This window comes from Symphalangus syndactylus, chromosome 6 (assembly GCF_028878055.3).
Source record: "Symphalangus syndactylus isolate Jambi chromosome 6, NHGRI_mSymSyn1-v2.1_pri, whole genome shotgun sequence".
Classification (NCBI taxonomy): domain Eukaryota; kingdom Metazoa; phylum Chordata; class Mammalia; order Primates; family Hylobatidae; genus Symphalangus; species Symphalangus syndactylus.
Window position 1 is genome coordinate 71836236 of NC_072428.2, and position 8385 is coordinate 71844620.

Sequence of the window (8385 nt, forward strand, 5' to 3'; positions counted from 1 at the left end):
CAACTCCTGTGCTTGATACTTACAAAAGGCAGAAAATAAATGTTGGATTGGCTGCTTTGTTGGATATTTTATATCTATGTTGGATATTTTACATATATGTCTGTGTGTGCCTAACTAAAATAAACCGGTCATTTGAATGATTACATTACCATGAAGCTGGAAATTTACATGATTAATTTACCTTTAAACTGGTCGTTTAGACTACTGAATTATTAATTTATCCTTTGGAATTGTAGTTCAGCTTTTTACATGTAAAATAATTTTTGTTTGTTTTTGTTTTTTTGAGATGAAGTCTCACACTGTCAGTAAGGCTGGAGTGCAGTGGTGGGATCTTGGATGATCCTCTTGTCTCTGCCTCCCAAAATGCTGAGATTACAGGCCTCAGCCACCGTGCCCAGCCGTAAAATAATTTTAAAGTTATTCAGATGTTTAAACAACTGCCATGGACAGCATCTCTTAGCCTAAAACGTGTTCTCTAAAGGTTTGTTACAAGTTTAGATTGAAGAAATCACTGCAGACTCATAGTAGAAAGACTTTTGTGACCGACCTTCTGAAGCCTAATTCTGTCAGCTCATCATTCTCTGACCAACTTTCTTCCATTGAAGGCGAGAAGAAGATGTGATCCTTTGAAGGAGAAGGGGCACTCTGGTTTTCACAATTTTCACCTTTTCTGCTCCGGTTTCTCCCTATCATTGTGGTTTTATCTGCCTTTGGTCTTTGATGTTGGTGACCTACAGATGGGGTTTTGGAGTGTATGCCCTTTTGTTGAGGTTGATGGTATTTTTCTGTTTGTTAGTTTTCCGTCTAACAGTCGGGTCCCACAGCTGTAGATCTGTTGGAGTTTGCTGGAGGTCCACTCCACACCTTGTTTCCCGAGGTTGGTGGGAGGGTAAACTAGTTCAACCATACTGGAAGACAGTGTGGTGATTGCTCAAGGATCTAGAGCTAAAATACCATTTGACCCAGCAAATCATTTACTGGGTATATACCCAAAGGATTATAAATCATGCTACTATAAAGACAGATGTACATGTATGTTTAATGTGGCACGATTCACAAAGCAAAGACTTGCAACCAACCCAAATGTCCATCAACGATAGACTGGATTAAGAAAATGCGGCACATATACACCATGGAATACTATGCAGCCATCAAGAAGGATAAGTTCATGTCCTTTGCAGGGACATGGATGAAGCTAGAAACCATCATTCAGAGCAAACTATCACAAGGATAAAAAACTAAACACTCCATGTTCTCACTCATAGGTGGGAATTGAACAACGAAAACACGTGGACACAGGGTGGGGAACATCACACAATGGGGCCTGTCATGGGGTGGAGGGTGGTGGAAGGGATAGCATTGGGAGAAATAGCTAATGTAAGTGAAGAGATGATGGGTACAGGTGGCCAGCGTGGCACATGTATACCTATGGAATAAGCCTTTTTTATTGTATGTTATTCCATTTAAGTTTTATAATGTATTTAAGTTTTGATTTTAAATAGACCAGTGAAAATTATGTATATTTATGGTTTACAATGTGAGGCTTCATACATGTATACATTGTGGAATGACCAAATCCAACTAATTAACACACTCGTTTCCTCGCATCCTGATTTTATTGTGATGAGAATACGTTTTAAATCTACTCCCACAGCTCTTCTCAAGTAGACAAAACATAGTTATTCACTGTAGTCGCCGTGCTGCTCAGTAGATCTCTAGAAATATTCCTGTCTGAAATTTGGTATCATTTGACTAACATCTCCCCGACCCATCCCTGGCACCTGCCTCGGGTAACCACCGTTCTGCTCTCTATAGCTATGAGTTCAACGATGTTACGTTCCTCGTGTCAGTCAGGTCACGCATAATTCGACTTTCTGTGCTCTGTTTTTAAAACGTTATTATGTATTTATTTACTTTTTGAGACAGGGTCTCACTCCGTCAACCAGGCTGGAGTACAGTGACACCAACACGGCTCACCACGGCCTCCACCTCCCGGGTTCAAGAGATCCTCCCACTTGAGTCTCCTGAGTAGCTAGGACTACAGGCGTCCAACACCACACCTGTCTAATGTTTGTATTTTTTTTGTAGAGATGGGGTTTCACCACGTCGCCCAGTTTGTTCTCCAACTCCTGGGCTCAAGTGCTCCACCTGCCTTGCACCCCCAAAGTGCTGGGATTACAGTCACGAGCCACCATGCCTGGCCATTGCTTTATTTCACTCACTGTAACATCCTGTAGACTCATTCATGTTGCAAAAGATATGATTTCTTTCCTTTTTGAGGCTTCATAGTATTCTATAGGGTATATATAACAGTTTTAGTGTTGTCGTTTTGCTTTGTTTTGAGACAGCGTTTCGCTCTTGTCGCACAGGTTGGGGTGCAGTGACTTGATATCAGCTCACTAGATCCCCGGCCTCCCAGGTTCAAGTGAGTCTCCTGCCTCAGCTGAGATCAGAAAGGCAGAACATGCCTCCCGGGTTCAAGTGATTCTCCTACCTCAGCTGAGATAAAGAGGCAGAATTAACATGCCCAGCTAACTGTGTGTCTCTAGTACAGATGGGGTTAAACCATGTTGGCCAGGCTGGTCTTGAACTCCTGACCTCAAATGATCAGCCATGCTTGGCCTCCCAGTGTACTGGCTTTACAGGTGTGAGCCACTGCGCGCTGGGCCTCATTGTGGTTTTAATTTGCAACACTGGTTTGTAGTGAGAGACTGGACGAATTAGTTGGGTTGTAGGCCTTAAGAGGCAATTAGGTAAACATCAGGAAAACAGCAATGTACTCAGAAGAGAATAGTTTTACAGCACCCAAGAGAAGTGAAACATCTGTAGTAGTCATAGAAATGTAATGAAAATGTAAGTGAGGCACTATATAAATCACTACATTTTTCAGAAACACTCTTCCCAATTCTGACAAAAGTGTGGTATTTTGAGGCAGCTTTGAATTGATAAAATTCGTATTTGAAATAGGTATTGATATATGTCAATTGTCACGGAAACCTTTATGTCCTTGTATTGAGGCATCTCAAGGTTGCATAATGTGTCTAAGTAAACTGCCCAAAAGAACCTAAATCAAATATACAAAAAATTATTTCCCCACTAGTATTTTTTATTATACCTTAAGCTGTAGGGTGCGTGTGCCCAAAGAGCTCGCTTCTTCCATAGGTATCCATGTTCCATGCTGACCTGCTGCACCCAACATCACATCATTTAAGTTAGGTATTTCTGCCAATGCTATCCCTGACCCCACCCTCCACCCCGTGACAGGCCCCAGTGTGTAACGTTCCCCACCCTGTGTCCGAGTGTTCTCATTATTCAATTCCCACCTACGAGTGAGAACACGGGGTGTTTGGTTTTCTGTCCTTGTGACAGTTTGCTCAGAATGATGGTTTCCAGCTCCACCCATGTCCCTGCAAAGGACATGAACTTATCCTTTTTGGTGGCTGCATAGAAATCCATGGTGTTTATGTGCCACATTTCCTTAATGTAGTCTATCATCGTCGATGGACAATTGGGTTGGGTTCCAAGTCATTGCATTCTGAATAGTGCTGCCATAAACATACGTGTGCATGTGTCTTTACACTAGCATGATTTATAAGCCTTCGGGTGTATACCCGGTAATGGGGACGCTGGGTCAAATGGTATGTCTAGTTCTAGATCCTTGAGGAATGGCCACAATGTCTTCCACCATGTTTGAACTAGTTTACACTCCCACCAACCTAGGCAAACAGGGTCTGGAATGCACCTCCAGCAAACTCCAAAAGATCTGCAGCTGAGGGACCTGACTCTTAGAAGTAAAACTAATAAACAGAAAGGAACAGCATCAGCATCAGCTAAAAGGACATACACTCCATAACCCCATGGGCAGGTCACCAGCATCAATGAGCAAAGGTAGGGAAAACCGCAAAGATGGGGAGGAGTCAGAGCAGAAAAGCGGAACACTCTCCAAGCCAGAGGGCCTCTTCTGCTCCAGAGTCTCGCTCTGCCCCCCAGGCTGGAGTGCAGTGGCGCCATCTCGGCTCACTGCAACCTCTGACTCCTGGGTTCAGTTCCCCTACCTCAGCATCGGAGTTGCGGGGATTCTCGTCACCCGCCATCATGCCCAGCTGATGTTCGCATTTTTCGTTTGCATTTTAGACAGGATCGTGATCCCACCTGTTTAAAATTTCCACTGAAACTCTGCTCGTGAGTACAGCTGATCTGTGCACAATGGTTTCAACAGCATTTGCTTTTCGTAGCCACTGCAGGATTCACCTTTCGTATCTTCTCATCTCCTGTTAAAACAAGCTATACATTGGTCAACGGCTGATTCCTTTGGGGCAGCGTCCTTATAAGCTTTTCATAAAATATCAGTGACTTCTTTGTTATTCCGCCCGAGTTCACCATATATTTGATGTTTGTTCTTGCTGCAATTTTAGCGGAATTCACGTTGCTCTGATAGGAGCCCTTTTCAACCGATGTCTCATCCTTCTTAGTGCCTCAGTCTAGATCTAGTTCAGGAAGGTTCTAACAAGTTAGTACAAGTTAATTTTACTGCAAACAAATTGAAATCCATGCATTGATTTTCAGCATGTACATTTTCTATGAAGTTTTTGAAGACCCCGTGTGTTGAACGTTGCCAACGTCCTGGGAGAGAAGTGGTTGCGGTCCACTTCCTGTCCTCAAACTGCCCATGGTGGAGGAGTGCACAGAGCAGGGAAAGGCAAGCCCAGACAGATCCTGCCCACTAGCAGGCAGCAGCAGAAGGCTGGCCCAGTCCCGGCTCCGTGGGGGTGCTGTTTGTCCCCGAGCAAGTTGACCAACCTCCCTGAAACTCAATGTGTGGCTATGTGTCTCACTTCCACAAGCCATTATGGTACTGCTGAGCAGGGACAGCTAATCACCTCAGGAAAAGCAAGCTAGCTCCAAGGTTAGCAACCAGGAGTTCGGGTTGCTTACATTAGCAGACACTGAGCCCCCCCGGAAGCTGGAGTCTGGTGGAAGATGAGGTTCAGTGTGATTGGATGGAAGTAGCAACGTAATGAAGGACAAGTCCCACCCTCTCTCACAGAAGAGGCCTGTGCGTATATAAAGGCGGTGCGCATCCGCTGCGGCACTCACTGAAGCTGCCAGTTGGGAGAGGAGCAGAGCCACGCAGGTGCCCCCGAAGGCAGTGAGATGTTGCTAGCCACATCTCCCTGCTGGTTCCCACCTGGCTATCCAGAAGCGAAGAAGGCGGTCGAGGAGGCGGCCCTCGGGGCTAAAGAATTCCCAATGCCCTGTCATCAGCCTGCCCAGAGCTTCAGGCTCTGAGTGCCCCAGATGTACAAGCAGGCCTCATCATCTGTGGGGATCCAGACGGAGCCCGAGAATACTTGTCCCGCTGTGCCCCCTGCGTGGCCCGAGATGGTGACGGAGGCTTGGTGCTTCCCTGCGCAGTGGGGATTGGCCTGCTGCCTGCCAGCCGCCCCAAAGCTGGCAGAGAGACCCTCCGCAGTCTGCATCTCAGCCCCCAGGGAGAGAAAGAGGATCGCCCACTCTCACAGCCCTTGCTTGGCCACTGGTGCCACAGATGCCAAGAGAACCCGGGTGGCCAGCAGAAGCCAACGCTCCAATGGCTCCAAGGTCGGCAGACAGCCACGGAAGACGCGCAACAGGTCGGGGATGGCAGACAAGACCTCCACCACCATCAGCTCTAAGCGGATCATCCGTCGTCCATCCTTAGCTCGTTTGGAGAAACCCATTATCCTCCGAAGTTCGGGGTGCCAAGTCCCCACCGTCATCCGCCGAGGCTATCTCCAACTATTCACCAAAGAGTGTCTCAAGTTCTGCGACTCCAAGCAGGAGGCCGAGGAGAAGGCGCTGAACGAGGAGAAGGCGGCCTAGGACTGCAGCCCCAACAAGAAGGTGTACCTCAATGTGATCCTGAACACCCTCAAGAGTCTGAAGGGCCTGACCCCCAGCTCCATGCCCGGCCTCAGCTGGGCCGCCCTGTACAGCCACCTCCAGGAGTTCCTGCTCACCCAGGACCAGCTCAAGGAGAACGACTACCCCTTCCCGCACCCCAAGCAGCCCGGAGGCGCAGTCCTCTTTACTGGCCAGGGGAAGGGGCCCGGCGACTCGTCCTGCAGGGTCTGCTGCCGTTGTAGCACTGAGTACCTGGTGTCCTCCGGCCGCTGTGTACGCGACCAGTTGTGTTATTATCACTGGGGGCGGGTCCGCTCGAGCCAAGTGGCTGGAGGCCGGGTTAGCCAGTACACCTGCTGTGCAGCGGCTCCTGGCTACGTGGGCTACCAGGTGGCAAAGCAGCACGTGGGGGACGGCCGCAAGGACAGCCTCGATGGCTTCGTGAAGACCTTGGAGAAAGAGTGTTCCAGAGACGCTTATCCAGGGATCTACGCCTTGGACTGTGAGATGTGCTACACCACGCACGGCCTGGAGCTGACCCGCGTCACTGTGGTGGACGCTGACATGCGAGTGGTGTACGACACCTTCGTCAAGCCCGACAACGAGATCGTGGACTACAACACCAGGTTCTCCGGAGTGACCGAGGCCGACGTCGCCAACACGAGCATCACGTTGCCCAAAGTCCAAGCCATCCTGCTGAGCTTTTTCAGCGCCCAAACCATCCTCATCGGGCACAGCCTGGAGAGCGATCTGCTGGCCCTGAAGCTCATCCACAGCACCGTGGTGGACACGGCCGTGCTCTTCCCGCACTACCTGGGTTTCCCCTACAAGCGCTCCCTCAGGAATCTCGCGGCCGACTACCTGGGACAGATCATCCAGGACAGCCAGGACGGACACAACTCCATCGAGGACGCAAACGCCTGCATGCAGCTGGTGATGTGGAAGCTCCGACAGCGCGCCCAGATCCAGCGATGCAACCGGACCGCCTCTCCCGCCGCCCTGGCCTGTCCTTAGCCCCAGGCCGCTTCCAAAACCGCCCTCAATCCTGAGATCTAAACCTGTCCACCTCGCCGCAAAGCCAAAGAAACGGAAGCAGCCGGCGGTAGGACAGGGCCAAAAGCCCAGATGAACCCCGACCCCCGACTCCCAGGCCCCCGGAGTGCCTGCCCCCGGCCGTCGCCCCTGTCCCCATCCCTCTGCCCCTCCCGGACATCTGTCCTTCCACCAATGGGCTCCCCGAGGCCCGAGCCCCCTCTCCCAGTCCCCCGAGTCCTTGCCGCGGCCCCTCGCGCCTGTCCCCATCCCTCCGTCCCTCCCAGACCTTTGGCCTTCTACCACTCGCCTCCCTTAGCCCACCTGAACCTCCATGGCCTCTGAGAAAAAGTCGAGCCCCCTGACACAACAGCCCCCTGACAGTCTTCTCTCCTGGGCATCTTCCCCTTCTGTGGGACTTTCTGAACCCCCCTCCCCCACCCGACTTTTCCCCTACACCCGGGGCTGGCGCCCAATCAATCTTGGTATGAATTTAAACATTGAAAATTAAAAACATTTAAAAGCAAAGCTGAAAGTCCTCAGCTTCTCCATGAGCGCTTAGCTGTTTTTCAGTAGAGCCACCACAGTGAGGTGGGTGAAACACTTAGGCTCTAGAATTACACATCTGAGTTCACATTCCAATTCCACCACTTAGAAGCTTTGTAACACTGGACAAATAGCTTCTGCGCGCTTCTGGTTTTTGATCTCCAGAGTGTGATCAGGAGGTCATGGTGAGGAATGAACGAAGCAACACACGGACAGCCTTAAAACGATGGCACATAGTAGGTTTTCAATTAAGTGTCCAAGTGGATTCTTCCACCCAGACCAATCAACTACAATGTCTCAATCAGTCAGTCAACTTACAACTGGAATCCAAGAGAGAACGAACCATCATGCCTCTCTAAATTCACGTTTCTCTTTTGAGTCTGCATTGAGAGATGACACACTAAGTAGCTAGTTTTGGTGGAGTGGCTGATTTGATAAATGTGCGTGTGGGGGGCTGGGGGGTGTGTCTGTATACATAACTAAATTAAACTGAGAATCAGAATGCTTTCATTACCATTAATTTACTTTGTGTTTATAAGCCCACACACCCATATATACACACACACTAACTGTCCAGAGCAAGGAGTTAGTGAACAACTGGATGTCCACTCTGTCAGACACGTTTCGGGAAGCACTGAAGTGGGACGTTTCTGATTGATTTTACCACTCCTCGAAGTTTATTTTCCTTTATGACTTAGACTCCTTCTGTGGAGATTTAACAAATAAAAGTCTTTTTTGTTGTATGTTATATCATTTAAGTTTTATAATGTATTTAAGTTTCCATTTTAAATAGACCAGTGAAAATTATATATATTTGTGGTGTACAGCGTGAGGCTTCATATATGTATACACTGTGGAATGACCAAATCAAGCTAACTAACACACTCGTTTCCTCGCATCCTGATTTTATTGTGATGAGAATAC

At 48.6% G+C, this 8385-nt stretch overlaps 1 pseudogene; it reads left to right on the top strand.

The window, feature by feature from the left end:
- The first annotated feature begins 5454 nt into the window (after positions 1–5454).
- On the top strand, positions 5455–7260 carry LOC129483962 (exonuclease GOR-like; annotated as a pseudogene).
- The last annotated feature ends 1125 nt before the right edge of the window (positions 7261–8385 follow it).